The sequence below is a fragment of the Sus scrofa genome, chromosome 8, assembly GCF_000003025.6.
Source record: "Sus scrofa isolate TJ Tabasco breed Duroc chromosome 8, Sscrofa11.1, whole genome shotgun sequence".
In the NCBI taxonomy this organism is placed as follows: Eukaryota; Metazoa; Chordata; class Mammalia; order Artiodactyla; family Suidae; genus Sus; species Sus scrofa.
The window spans coordinates 29,428,781-29,442,811 of NC_010450.4; the positions used below are offsets into that span (position 1 = coordinate 29,428,781).

Genomic DNA, 14,031 nt, shown 5'->3' on the forward strand with positions numbered 1-14,031 from the left:
ATTTGATTTACATTTGCTCACAAGCCCCAGATCATTTTCCTCCCCTCCTCCCTTCCTTTTTTGTTCCTTGACTTTGTAAGGCAACAGAGGATAGCTTTGCATGATGTACTGGAGATGCCTTCTTTTGTGGGAAATGCCAGGCAAATAAAAGTATATAAGTCGTCGCTGGTGGAAACCTACACTGGAAAATATGATTTCAGCCATAGTTCTGTGGTGTTTTTTTTTTTAAATGCTATTTTTGCTGATCTCTACTCAGAGCCACGGAAACAGATGGCCACATTGGCTGCGTTTGCTGCTAGCTTTTATGTCCCCTTTTCTCATATACGTTTATGGTGACTAAGTTTACTTTGAAAAACATATGCTAGGAAGGATGACATATTTTTCAGATTGAAGTTGTCTAGGAAAAAAAGCGTACTTGAGAAAGAATCTGTAAAATCAACAAAGCAGATTTACCTCCTAGAAAATCCATTCTCTGATGAGGCCATTTTATCGCCAGACCTTTCTGGCAAGAAATGCCCACTCCCCCACCCCCCACTCCAAGAAATGCCAAACTCCTCAGCTTGGCAGCCTGGGGTCTTGCACATCTGGTCTCAGATGATTTTTCAGACTTTTCCCTCTGATTCCAAGATTGTGTATGCTCTTCTCCAACAAAATAGGAGTGTGGATTTTTGGAGTCACCAAGTCTCTCTTTTTTTGCTCATTGCTCTTTCTTTTACCTGGAGAGTTTTTTTCTTCTTTTACTTAAGAAAAGCACTCATTCCATTTCTCCTAACTCCAATACCACCTCCTCCAGAAAGCTCTTAGGATTGGATTTGCTTTCACACCTCTAGACCTCACCAGTCTATCCTTTTTTTTTTTTTTGGCTTTTTAGGGCTGCACTTGTGGCATATGGAGGTTCCCAGGATAGGGTTCAAATCGGAGCTGCAGCTGCCGGCCTACACCACAGCCAGAGTCACACAGGATCTGAGCTGCGTCTGAGACCTACACCGCAGCTGATGGCAGTGCCAGATCCTTAACCCACTGAGCGAGACCAGGGATTGAACCCACAACCTCATGGTTCCTAGTCAGATTCGTTTCCACTGCGCCAAGGCGGGAACTCCATCTATCCCTTTTTTTAGGACACTTATACTAACTACATCTTTTACTTTATTTCTGCTCCAATTCAGAGAACAATTTCAAAGTTTTTCATTTTTTAAAAATGATGCGATTCCCATTGTAGCTCAGCAGTAGCAAACCCGGGACTAGTATCCATGAGGACCTGGGTTCGATCCCTGTCTTCGCTCAGTGGGTTAAGGATCCAGCATTGTGTTGAGGTGTGGTGTAGGTTACAAACGTGCTTCAGATCCTGCGTTGCTGTGGCTGTGGCGTAGGCCAGCAGCTACAGCTCCGATTCGACCCCTAGCATGGGAACCTCCATATGCTGCAGGTGCGACCCTAAAAATTAAAAATTAATTAATTAATCACTTAATACACCAGGCCCAGTTCATGGCTCTCACCTCCTAGCTAGCTGTCTCCTGTTACAAGTAAGAGTTCTATTAATATCTTTGAATGGCCTTTCATTTTTGAGATGGGTCTTATGCAAAGAAATAGGTGTATTTTTGCAAATGGACTCAAATGCAGACACACATGTGGCAATGAGTCAGAGATTCCTGGAATGCACTAGAGAACAAACATACTGAACTGAAAGAACTCCCTGCAACACTGCCCTCAACTTCTCTCCAGCCCTTAGAAACAGAAGTGACCCTTTGCTGCTGTGAATCAAGAGGCTGGAGGCGGGTTGGCAAATGGATGTGGTCATTACCACACTCCAGTATGTGGTACCCACAGCAGACCTCATCACCTGTGACGACACCGCCAAGCCCAGACAGGGCCTGTGACTCTGTCACCACTAAGTGCTAGATTTCTTCTCCCAACAGATCAGAGTTGGCAAGAGAGAGAAGTCAGGGTGAAAAATATTTGGCACCTTTCAGTTGGAAGAACATTGGGGTGGTACTTGAGTCAAAAATGGAAGACTCGGACTTACTGAAGGTTACTAAGAAGTGAAACTATGTATGCAAAAGTACATTATAAATTAGGAAATGCTAAAAATGCTGCTGGTTTTTTTTATTGGTTGCCCTCCACTTTACCGAAGTGCTTTTGAGCATTTCAAATGCCTGAAGGATGGGCGTTACCTCTATTTTATGATTGTGGAAATAGGGCTTGGATGTTAAATAAACTCGCCCAGGTCTCCAGGCTTGCAGTAAGCTATAGGCTGACACCCCACCCAGCTCTGTCTGACCTTGGCCCGCCCTCTTTGCACGAGGTCGTGTGGCTCCCAGATCATGCTCTGGGCACCTAAGTTAGCTACTACAACAACGATTTCTGCTATAATTAACATTCTACTTAAATATAAAGTGGATCAGGAGTTCCCGTCATGGCGCAGTGGTTAACGAATCCGACTAGGAACCATGAGGTTGCGGGTTCGATCCCTGACCTTGCTCAGTGGGTTACCGATCTGGCGTTGCCGTGAGCTGTGATGTAGGTTGCAGACTCGGCTCGGATCCCGAGTTGCTGTGGCTCTGGCGTAGGCCAGTGGCTACAGCTCCGATTAGACCCCTAGCCTGGGAACCTCCATATGCCACGGGAGCAGCCCAAGAAATAGCAAAAAGACAAAAATAAATAAATAAATAAAGTGGATCATATTCCTTCTAACTCTCCCCAAGCTGTGCCATTCCTACACTGCTTCCTTACTGAGCCTCCTGCTTTGAAGGATGTGTGCACAAGCTTGGCTCCAGCAGAGAAATCAGAAGACAGGAAATAGCAAAGGAGAAAGGAGAAAAGGCCAGGGTCAGGTCAAGAGCTTCCCACGACGTCTCTAGTCTCGCACGAACCAAATAGAAGCCTTGAGGAGGTCCTGGAAGCCAAAGGCGATAATCGAGAGAGATTGATGTGCTGAAGATTAGGAAACACATTTGCAGCTCGGACTGACATTGATTGGACTGACTGATTATCTTAGAATGTCTGCATGCTTAAATAATATTCATGAATTCTCATCTTGCTTCTAATGTCTTATAACTTAAAGCAGCTTTATGCCTACGCCCTGGATTCTGGTAGGTGTCTGATGTCAGTCTCGATCACCTGTGAGGCTTGAGGAGCTGCTCTGGGGTTGGTGAATTCCAGGGTTTAGTGAATTTTCTAGATCAGGGGAAAGCTTTTTTTTTTGGTCTTTTGTCTTTTGTCCTTTTTAGGGCCGTACCTGCGGCATATGGAGGTTCCCAGGCTAGAGGTCGAATCGGAGCTGTAGCTGCCGGCCTACTCCAGAGCCACAGCAACGCCAGATCCGAGCCACATCTGTGATCAACACCACAGCTCATGGCAATGCCGGATCCTTAACCCACTGAGCAAGGCCAGGGCTCAAACCTGCAACCTCATGGTTCCTAGTTGGATTCGTTCCCAATGCTCCACGATGGGAACTCTGGGAGAAAGAATTCTAATGAATTTCTACAAACCAACTTAAAAAAAAAAAAAAAAAAAAGCACAACCCAGTAGAAAAATAGCCTGAGAGGAGCTCCCATCGTGGCTCAGTGGTGAACCAATCTGACTGGCATCCAGGACGACGCAGGTTCGATCCCTGGCCTTGCTCAGTAGGTTGAGGATCTGGCGTTGCTGTGAGCTGTGGTGTAGGTCACAGATGTGGCTCGGATCCTGTGTGGCATAGACTGTGGCGTAGGCTGGCAGCTACAGCTCTGATTAGACCCCTAGCCTGGGAACCTCCGTATGCCCCGGGTTCGACCTTAAGAAGCAAATAGAAGGAAAAAAAAAAAAAAAGAAAAATGGCCTGACAATGTGAACAGGCAGTTTACGGAGGAGGAAACTGAATGGCCATTTGACATATGAAAAGCCGGACATCTCACTGGCAACCAGGGAAACGCAGATTAAAGTGAGAAAATAATAACATATCACACTCATCAGGTTGACAAAATTCAAGAGCTTGCTAACCTCAGGATTGGTGAGGATGTGAGGAAAGAAGAGCATAAGCGTGCAGGAGGAGTATAAATTGGCTCAGGGTTTCGGCAGCAGAATGTGGCCATATGTGGCACAGCTGCAGATATAAACACACCTATCCCAGCAATTCCCTTTCTAGGCATATGTTGTGGACATGTGCACAGGAGACAAATACAGGGGTGTTGCTGCTATGGTAAAAAGAAAAAAATTGGTAAAAATCTAACTATCCATCAAAAAGGAAAGAGATGATTAAATTGTGCGGTAATCTTAAGATAATTGAATACTATTCAGCAGTTAAAATATCACAGTGTTGAATATTAAAAAAAGCAACTTCTGAAAGAATATATACGCTATGATACCAAGTAGGAAAAAAAATGTTAAGCACAAAATCCTTCTTTATATTGTTTGCAGATTGACACTTATGGGGTTAATATATAAAACGGCCGGGGGGAGCAATACACCCAGTGCAGCTGGTGGTTATTCTTGTAACATTTTTCTTCTTAAAAAAATACACATAGGTATATCTGTGCAAAAAAAAAAAATTTTATGGGCACACCTGTGCGTAGGCAAGTTCCCAGGCCAGGGATTGAATCCAAGCTGCACCTGTGACCTATGCTGCAGCTGCTGCACCTCGGGAGCCTTTAGGCCACTGGGCCCCTGGGCCAAGCTGCTGCATTCAGATTCTTTTTTTTTTTTTGTCTTTTGCCTTTTTCTAGGGCCGGATCCTTAACCCGCTGAGCAAGGCCAGAGATCGAACCTGCAACCTCATGGTTTCTGGTCGGATTTGTTAACCACTGAGCCATGACAGGAACTCCTTTTTTTAAAAAAATATTTTATAATTCAAAAACACACCTTAGAAAATAAGGGTGTCGTTATGTAATAAAAGGTTCAGTATCAGATTCTACTCCTTTAGAGATTAGGGATAATCTTGCTTGTCATTTACTCTCCAGTGGCTAATTTCTACTTGGCCTTAGGTGTGTCTTTAAACCCTTCAGCCTTACTCGTTGCAGGCAGGCCCTCTTAGAGGGTTAAAGGCCTTTTCTGCACACTTTCTGAGCACCCTCTTTTTTCCTTCCAGCAGCACTTCTCACTTAGTCGTGCAGTTTCCTGTTTACTTGCTGTACGGGCCCCCTAGACCCCATGATGTTCCTCTGGGGGCAGGTGGCTTGTTTACTGTACCATCTCCAGGGACTGGTGTGCAGACATGCACAACAGATATTTATCAATGACTGCAGGAATGAATGGATACTTCAGTGGCTTCCATTGATAAGCACAAGAGTTGGGTACCTGAAATCACTGCTTGCTGGATTGAAACTGTAAAGCAGCATTTGTTGGCCCAGAAGAGCCCTGTGTCTTTTTCTTGGATTTGGCCTGCAGTGGCCCTTGGAGAGGAAGGACAAGGTGACATTTGTCACATAAAGAAACCTTGTCCTAGATCCACTGACACATCCAATCCAAGACTAGGTTCTCATTAACCTATGCAGGGCCCATACCCCACCCTGCTGAATTTCCTGGGCACTGGGAGATCAGGGGTCCCTGTCCATCAGCCAGGCCAACTTTTGACAGGGAGGACTACTGCACCTGCCTCCCCTGCCATCCATCAGCCCAGCCCCTGCTTTGTCCTGGGCTCTGGTTGGGTCTGGCTTGCCAGCCCCAGGTGGCCTCCCTGGGGAGCCTGCTCTCAGCCTCACTTCCTTCTTACTTGCCCCTGGCCCTGAGGTCCCCTTGAGAAGCGCCCTGCTGACTCCGACTCAGAGAACTGGCTTCCTTTCCTTCCTCCGTCTCTCATGCACTTGTTGATTCAATGCAATTTGCTGCCCTTTCAAGCTCACCTCCATCTAGTCTAGCTGGCATTGGCCCAGCCCCTGGCTCCACAAGAGAGGCAGAACTTCTGCCCTCCCAAAGCCTGCTGTTGGCTGCAATCTGCTGGTGTCTGTCTTAAGACCATCTCTTGGCCAGACCAGATCCCTGAAGTCTTAGCTCACGAAGCCCCATGGGGAGGGCACTTAGGACCTTGGTTTTCTTGACATTGCAGGGAGAGCCTCAGCTCTACCCAGGTAAGACTTTGGGTGAAATGACTGATTTTGCTTGCTCAACCTCTGCTTCTTTATTTGCAGAACAATACATAACAGCTTGCAGCAGAGTTTTGAGACAATAATTGGGATAGTAGAGTGGTCAGGTTGACATAGTGCTTGAGCCCGAAGCCTGGTTCTGTCCCTTCACTTCCCCCATCCGAAAGAGCATGATCCCAGTCCCGAGCTCATGCGTGGAAAACACTTAAAACAATGCCTGACCCAGTATGAGCACAATTCAAAGGTTTGCTGGTGTGAGCAGCACCCAGTAAACAGTAAGCACGCAACACACATTATATTCTGTTACTATTACTTGTACTCATCGGAGTCCGATTCAGGCTGCAGTACCCAAAATACCACAGACAGCATGGCTTATAAACAACAGAAATTTCTCTCTCACAGTCTGGAGGCTGGCAAGTCCCAGATCAAGGTGCTGACAGATTTGGTGTCTGTTGGGAGCGGGAGTCCTAGTTCATGGACGGCTGTCTTTTTGCTGTAACCTCACATGGTGGAAGGAATGAAAGTTCTCTCTGGGGTCACTTTTATAAGGGCACTAATTCCACTCACGAGGGCCTCACTTTCATGACCTAATCACACCCGCAGAGGCCCTGGGGGTTCAACATTGGAACTTTGGGGAGGACATCCATGTCTTCCCCCCATTCATGTCTTTCTCACATGCAAAATGCATTTATTGTATCCCACCATCAATTCAAAATCCAAAGTCTCATCTAAATATTACCTGAATCAGGTATGGGTGAGACACAAGATGTGGTTCATCCTGAGGCAAATTTCTCTCCAGCTTTGAACCTTTGAATGCAAATGCGTTATATGTGTAATAGTGGGGCAAGCATAGAAAAGACATTCTTATTTCAAAGGGAGAAATCAGAGAGATGAAAGGATGATAGGTCCCAAGTCAGTCCAAACGACAAAGCAAACTTCATGAGATCCTGTATATATATTGCATTTGGAGTGGATAAGCAACGAGATCCTGCTGAGTAGCACAGGGAACTCTGTCTAATCACTTGTGATGCAACATGATGGGGGATCACGTGAAAAAAAGACTGTGTATAAATGAGTAACTGGATCACTTTGCTGTACAGCAGAAATCGACAGATCATTGTAAGCCAATTAGAATTAAAGAAAACTTTTGATATATACACTTTAAAAAATTATAGTTGATTTACAGTATTGTGCCAATTTCTGCTGTACGGAATAGTGACCCAGTCATATATATATATATATATATACATACACACACACATATGCACATTCTTTTTCTCGTACTATCTTCCATCATGTTCTATCCCAGCAGACTGGATATAGTTCCCTGTGCTGTGCAGGAGGACCTCATTGCTTATCCTCCATGAGATCTTAAGGCTTTAGAATTATTGTCTTTGGCTTGATTCTCTGCCCTCCAGGCCCACTGGGTACAGGTCCCACCTTCTGGACACACTGGGACAGAGGTCCTGCCCCTGCAGCTTTGTAGGGCAGGGGTCTGACCCCCAAAGGCTCCGGAAGGCCCAGCCCCTATGGCTTTGGAGATGTGAGGGTGAATGAGATGATATATGAAAACACTTGGCATGTAATAAGTGCTCAGTGGATGTTGTTCCTTCCTGACCCTCGATCTTGGAGAAGGGCTGCCTCAGACAGTGACCCCCGCCACTCTTGTCATCCTCTCCCCTGAGTTAAGAATCCAACTGTAGGTTGGAAAGTTCCAAGTTGGCACCTTTGTGGCATTTTGACCTTGAGATTGGTGAGCAGGTATGTTTCTGTTCTACCTTGACCCTGAGCTAAGGCTGCCAGGCACAAACCCATCACGGGCATTTAAATTAGCATGTATTCCATAGCATTCCCAAGAGAAGGTTGGAAGGAACCTGGGAGATCATGGTCTATCTGACAAAATTTACAAGATAGAAACAGGTCCAGAGATGCAACACGAGCTGCCTGAGGTCACAGAGCCAGTCGTGGGCAGGCAGAAACTAGCTGTGCACACCTGGATGCCCCTGTCCATCCTCTAAGAGGAGCTGCCTCCATGGAGGGGGAGGCCCAAGGGGCTGCGTGCAAACCAATCTAAACAATTGTGATCCTGACCCTCATCTGAGGGTTGAATTTATCTTCCTTCACCTCTCACCAGAGCGTAACCTCTACCGTGTTTGAAAATCTCCAGGTGAGGGAGTTCCTGTGTGGCGCAGTGGTTAACGAATGCGGCTAGGAACCATGAGTTTCGGGTTCAATCCCTGCCCTTGCTCAGTGGCTGTGGTGTAGGTCGCAGACGTAGCTCGGATCCCACGTTGCTGTGGCTCTGGCATAGGCCAGCGGCTACAGCTCTATTAGACCCCTAGCCTGGGAACTCCATATGCCTCGGGAGCGGCCCAAGAAATAGCGAAAAGACCAATAAATAAATAAAATCTCCAGGTGAGGAGAGCTGTTTCAGGCTTCCCCACATTTGATTCCTGCACAAATGGAAAAGAGAAGCCATTTCTGTCTTCTTGCATCTTCTCAGCCCTTGCATGTCTTGTCAAAGCCATCATGAGTTATTTATCTTCTCCAGCTCTGTATAAAGACCAGGATGCAGTTGATGGTTTATTTTGTAACCTGTGCATTCCTTTGCGAAGTGGTGAACCCAGAGAGACCTTGTCTTAAAGTTTTTAGAGGGATGTGCCCCTAAGAACACAGCACGAGGATCTTAGCATCCAGGCACACTCCTGATAAGGTGCAAGTGTACCTGGCTTGGTGGACCTTTTGTAAGAGTCTCAAGCTATAGCGAGGACACAGATACAGATTGCATTGCGTGACTGGGCAGAGTGCATGGTTCTGTACCAGGCACAGGTATCCAACACAGAAGAGTTATGCTTCCTCTTTCTGGGTGCTTGCTGTGCAGCTCTGATCCAAAATACTGAAGCACACACAAAATAGAACATTGATGGAGTTTCAGTGATGTCTAAAACCTGATGATTTTTCCAAGAGTTTTTTAAGAGCGTTTTTAGGTTCCCAGCAAAATTGAGCAGGAAGCATTTCTCATGTACCTCCTGCACCCCACTCCCACCCCCCAGGTACAGCCTCCCACATTATCACACCTCCCAACATAGTGGTATATTTGTTGACGAACCTTCACAGCACATCATTATCACCTGAAGTCCATAGTTCCATGCTATTGGTTTGGACAAATGTACAAGGACATACATCCATCATTATGGTATCATTCAAAGTGTTTTCACTGCCCTAAAAATCCTCTCTGCTCTTTTTTTTTTTTTTTTTTGCTTTTTAGGGCTGTACCTGCCACTTATGGAGGTTCCCAGGCTAGGGGTTGAATTGGAGCTATAGCTGCCAGCCTACACTACAGCCACATCAACACCAGATCCAAGCCGCGTCTGCGACCTACACCACAGCTCTCAGCTCTCTGAGTGAGGCCAGGGATTGAACCCGCAACCTCACGGTTCCTAGTCGGATTCGTTCCCAATGCGCCACAACGGCAACTCTGGTGCTCTGTCTTGTCATCCTTCCTCTCCCACCTGTCACCCCTGGCAACCACTGATCTTTCTACTGTCTCCACACTTGTGCCTCTTCTAGAGTGCTGCCTGTAGTTGGAGTCATAGGGTATGCAGCCTTTTCATATTGGCTTCCTTCACTTAGCAATGTGCGTTTAAGATTCCTCCATGTCTTTTCATGGCTTGGTTACTCATTTCCTTTCGGCACTGAGTAATACTGCATTGTCTGGTTGTACCACTGTTGATTTATCCAATCACCCACTAAAGGACATCTTGATTTCTTCCAGGTTTTGGTAATTATGAATAAAGCTTCTATAAATATCAGTGTGCAGGGTTTTGGGAGGACATGTTTTCACCTAAGTTGGGTAAATGACAGGAGTGTGGTTGTTGGACTGAAATATGACACATTTAAATAGATGAAAATGAACAAAAATTGTTTTAGAAGTGGGAAATTAACCAAAGGTAAACTAAACCACCTGTTTTTTGAGGGAAAAAGGAAATTATGATTTGGTATGAAAGAAGGGGAAAAGGAAGTTTTGGTCTGATTTTTATTCACTAATAGATTTGACCAGGAAATAGAACTGAAGTTTTTCAGTCTCATGTTTATGAAAAATATAACTTTACTCCAGGGGAAAAAAGCTATTTTTTGGTGAAATTAGTGCTGTGAAAGTGGTGTTTTTCATGCTTCTATTAGAAATTATAATTAGGAGTTCCCATTGTGGCACAGTGGAAACGAATCTGACTAGGACCCATGAGGTTGTAGGTTCGATCCCTGGCCTCGCTCAGTGGGTTAAGGATCTAGCATTGCCGTGAGCAGTGGTGTAGCTCGCAGACACGGCTCGGATCTGGTGCTGCTGTGGCTGTGCGTAGGCCAGCAGCTGTAGCTCTGATTTGACCCCTACCTGGGAACCTCAGATGCTGCAGGTTAGGCCCTAAAAACCAAAAGAAAAAAGAAAAAAAAATTATAATTAAAGTGTCTGAGTTTAAAGCTGAGCATCTATGTTTAGTTATGACACAGGGTGAGGCTATCAGAAATTTTTTAACTCCAAATTTTCACTGTGTTTTCCTTTATGAATTCATTGCCGCTGGGTTTTTCCGTGAATTAGAAACATGTGTGTGCAATACTTTGGAAAGAAGATTATTTGCTTAAACTTTATAGGCTGAGCTAAATATAGAAAAACACTGTTGCTATTTTTGGGATGTCTTACCAGCCAAACAGTATACATAGTTACTGAACGTATTAAACAAAACATTGAGAAGGGAAAGAGATTTAATAGCGAAATATATTCATTTAGCTAATTTTGAAGTGTCACATTAAATGAATTGATTGGTATTTCTAATGAAGAGAGAAATTTATCATAGAGTAAATTTCTGTTGGAATAAGATTGCTGAATGCAGAGAGGAAAATGGCATCGTGAAACTTATTCTTGGGAGAATTTGTTACTGCCTGGTTCCCTCTACAGTTACAAGTTCAATGGCTCCCTTTTTACACTACAGAGTCTTCGGATTTCCAGCTGGGCTTCAGCCAGCTTTTAGTTTTGCAATGTAGTGAAGGTGGCTGGAACATTAAAAATGTTCCTATTAAACATTTATTTGCTGTTATTCTGGCTAACAAACTGCAACTTGATGCAGAAAATCAAAGCATAAAATTAGAGGCCTTAATTTTTTTTTCTTTTTTTGGTCTTTTTGCCATTTCTAGGGCTGCACTGCGGCATATGGAGGTTCCCAGGCTAGGGGTCTAATCAGAGCTGTAGCCGCTGGCCTACGCCAGAGCCACAGCAACTCGGGATCTGAGCCACATCTGCAACCTACACCACAGCTCACGGCAATGCGGATCCTTAACCCACTGAGCAAGGCCAGGGGTTGAACCCACAACTTCATGGTTCTAGTTGGACTCATTAACCACTGAGCACAAGAAGAACTCCAAAGGCCTTAATTTTTTTAAAAAATTTTTATTGGAGTAGTTGAGTTACACTGTTGTGTTAGTTTCAGGTGTGCAGCAAAGTGAATCAGTTATACATATACATATATCCATTCCTTTTTAGCTTCTTTTCCTATGTAGCTTATTACAGAGTATTGAGTAGATTTCCCTGTGCTTTGTGGTAGGTCCTTGTAGATTACCTATTTTGTATGTAGTAGTGTGTATCTGTTAATCCCAGTGTCCTGATTTATCCCTCTCTGCAACATTTCCCCTTTGGTAACCATAAATTTTAGAGACCTTGATTTCAGTGTTGGCACGGATCTGTCAAAGTAGAGTGTTCTTCAGCTAATCCCCTGAACTTAGTGTCTATCTCCTAATGTCTTCACAAACATCCTTCCACTCTTCCCTTGTACTTTTTTACATGTACTCACTAATGTAATGAGCATTCTTTGCTTTGAGGCTGGTCTTCAGATACTCAGTCTTGCCACCCAAAGACTCCATTTTGAATTTGGCATCATTTTTATTTGTAGTATTTTCTTTGTCTTTTGAGGGCTGCCCCTGTGGCATATAGAAGTTCCCAGGCTAGGGTCGAATCAGAGCTGCAGCTGCCCCCTACACCACAGCAGCGTGGGATCCAGCTACACCACAGCTCACATCAACGCCGGATCCTTAACCCGCAGAGCAAGGCAAGGATCAAACCCATGTCCTCATGGATGCTAGACAGGTTTGTTAACCGCTGAGCCATGACAGGAACTCTGGCATCATTTTTAATGTATGAGTACATGTATGTGCTTGAGAAAAAGCAAGAGGCATAGATGGGATGTGTGGGGAAGAGAAAAGCGAGATTACCAGCCTGGTCGAGCAGGGTCCATTTTTTAGGGAGCGATATCTGAACCATCTGAATGTGTGAGAGGCTGGCAATGCCTGTGCACCCCGAGCCTCTGCCCAGAATGACAGGAACTTACCAGCCAAATCTTGGCTGATTCACGCCAAGGCTTAGACAGTGAAAGTAACACCAGGAGTGCAGTTGTACTGCTAGACTCCACAACCCATAAGAGGGAGGGAAAATATTGAGAGATGGTGGGGGGGGGGGACCCGACCCAGAATTAGTCTTGGCTACACACAATTTCTTCTTTGCTCTCAACTGTTTGTCTATAAACCCCACCCTGAACTTGAGATCTCCAGCCCATCACCTTGGCTTGCTTGCTTTGTTTATAACATGTCATGCTGTATTAGTCAGGGCTCTCCAGAGAGACAGAACCAATGGGACATATTACAGATATAAATATAAGAGGAGATTTATTATAGGAATTGGCTTATGTGTTTATGGAGGCTGAGAAGTCCCACGATCTGCCAGCTGAGAGCTGGAGAACAGGGAGAGCCAGTGGTGTAGTTCAGTACAAGTCTGAGGGCTTGGAGTTCCTGCTGTGGCAAGTGAGTTAAGAATCTGACTGCAGCAGCTAGGATTGCTGTGGAGAAGCAGGTTCCATCCCTGGGATGGGACCTTCCATATGCCAAGGAACAGCCATTTAAAAAAAAAGAAAAGAAAAAGTCTGAAGGCTTAAGAATGGGGTGTGGGGGTGGGTGCTGATGGTGTAAGTCCTGGTCAGAGTCTAAAGGCTTGAGAACCAAGGGCAGTGATGTCTGAGGACAGGAGACGATGGATGTCTCAGCTCAAGGAGAGAGGGAGGAAGAGAGAGAGAGAGAGAGAAGGAGAGAGAGAGAGAGAGAGAGAGAGAGAGAGAGAATTCGCCCTTCCTCTACCTTTGGTTCTATTCCGGACCTCAATGTCTTGGATAATGTCCACCCAGCTTTGGGGAGGGTGATCTTCTTTTGATCTTCTTTACTTACTCTACCCATTCAAATGCTCATCTCTTTCAGAGACACCCTGGGTCACACCCAGAAATAATGCTGACCAGCTATCTGGGCATATCTCAGCAACACATTAAAATTGACCATCACACATACCCATCAGTAACCACCACCAACTGTTGCTACAGCTGAAGTTTCTTCTCCTCTTCCTCCTTCTCCCTCTCCCTCTTCTCCTTCCTCTCCTCCTCCTCTTCCTCCTCCTAATCCTCCTCCTCCTCCTTCTTCTACTACTACTACTTACTACTACTACTACGACAGCCAGCGAACATCAGTTGACATTTCCTGAGCACCTACTCAGGATTGTGTAAGGATTCAGGCTGAGTGCTTATATGCATCCCATTTAATCCTGAAACCAACCCTTTGAAGTGTGGGTTCCATTATTATACAGGCTCAGGGACTTTATCTAAGGCCTTTAAACCATCACCACATAGAGGGATTTTTAAAACTGAGATATAATTCACAGGCCATGAAATCTGGGGTCTTAATGTTATTCACAAAGTTGGGTACTGATCACCTCTATCTAATTCCAAAATATTTTCAACACTTCAAAAAGAAACGCTATACTCATTAGTAGACACTCCCCATTTTTCCCTTCCCCCAAACCCTAGAAATCACAACAGATCTACTCTGTCTCTTTGGATTTATCTATCTTGGTTATTTCTTATAAGTGGAATCATACAATATATAGTCTTTT

At 44.9% G+C, this 14,031-nt stretch overlaps 1 protein-coding gene across 3 annotated transcripts in view; it reads left to right on the top strand.

The window, feature by feature from the left end:
* The window catches only part of TBC1D1 (TBC1 domain family member 1), a 220,231-nt gene that overhangs the window by 58,437 nt on the left and 147,763 nt on the right, over positions 1-14,031 (top strand). The gene's annotated exons all lie outside the window — the stretch shown is intronic.